The following is a 1616-nucleotide window of genomic DNA, read 5'->3' as shown; positions in this document are numbered from 1 at the left end:
AAAAAATTTAAATTACGTTGTTAAAATGTGCAATAAAAATACAAAATCAAGATAAAATTTATAAAGTAGTTATTTATAAATAAATATTATTAAAATGTATAGGGTTGAAGATTGTCTAATTTATTTTTTTTAAGAGAACAGTTAGAAAATTAAAGAAAATAGTATATAATACTAAAAGAGGGTATGATAAAAATAAAAATTAGTAATTTTAAAAAATAAAATTGAAGATAGTTTAATATGTTAAATATAATATTGAAAAAAATATAATTGTTTTATATATATTAAAATTATGTATAAAAATAAAAAAAATTTTATAAAATAAGAGTACTTTAAATATAAATTTTTATATATCTATTTCACAAAAAAAAGTAAATAAGGTTGAGAAGTTAAATAAATTTAATAACATTTATTTATAAATAATTACTTTATAAATTTTTATCTTAATTTTGTATTTTTATTGCACATTTTAATAACATAATTTAAATTTTTTTAATCATACAATACCTGTTGGATCCCAGTATTCATAATATTAATAGCAACTACGTATGCCACATTATTTTTCTATTTATTATTATTATTATTATTATTATTATTATTGTTGTTGTTGTTGTTGTTGTGATAAGTTTAAAAGGACGAGGATGCCTATTTTTCTTATGAGAAATGAAGCTTCCAAGCCAAAATGATATTAAATGGAGCTTTGAATATTTGACCATTTGTATCTATAAATAGGAGGCTAAAGTCTCAGGAGAAACAACAACAATAAGAATACAACATTCTTCTCTCTCCCTCTCTTTCTTATTATTCTCTTTCTTATATACTTTAATATTATTCAATACATAATTATATTTATTATATTGATATAGTAATTCTAGTGAAAATTTCTACGAGTATTATCTAATTATATTTCTATATTTTATATTTATTATCTCTTCCTTATTTATTTATTTAGTTATTTTACAACATGTTATCAGCACGAGACTCTAATCAAATTTTTAGGAAGACTCAGGTAACAAATTTTCATTATGTCGAAACTTTCTCATCTTGAATTCAATGCTCTTGATATATCTGGAAACAATTATTTATCATGGATACTAGTTCTCTATAAGTAGAACCTTTTACTATTGTATTTTCATCTTTGGATCAATTTAGATCTTAGGATCATCTTGGGACGTCTAGTTCTTAGATCATGGGGCTGGCCTCTCGGCCATGCCTAGACCTTGTTCTTATGTATTTTCAACGGTGGAGTTTCTACACACCATAGATTAGGGTGTGGAGCTCTGCTGTACCTCGAGTATTAATGCAATTACTATTGTTCTTCTATTCAATTCAGCTTATTCTTGTTCTAAGATATCACTTGTTCCTCAACTTGATGAATGTGATGATCCGTGACACTCATCATCATTCTCACCTATGAACGTGTGCTTGACAACCACCTCCGTTCTACCTTAGATTGAGTGGATATCTCTTGGATTCCTTAATCAGAATCTTTGTGGTATAAGCTAGAATTGATGGCGGCATTCTTGAGAATCCGGAAGGTCTAAACCTTGTCTGTGGTATTCTGAGTAGGATTCAAGGATTGAATGACTATAACGAGCTTCAAACTCCTGAAGGCTGGG

Source organism: Arachis duranensis, chromosome 10, assembly GCF_000817695.3.
Source record: "Arachis duranensis cultivar V14167 chromosome 10, aradu.V14167.gnm2.J7QH, whole genome shotgun sequence".
NCBI lineage: Eukaryota > Viridiplantae > Streptophyta > Magnoliopsida > Fabales > Fabaceae > Arachis > Arachis duranensis.
This window is presented reverse-complemented; position numbering follows the sequence as displayed.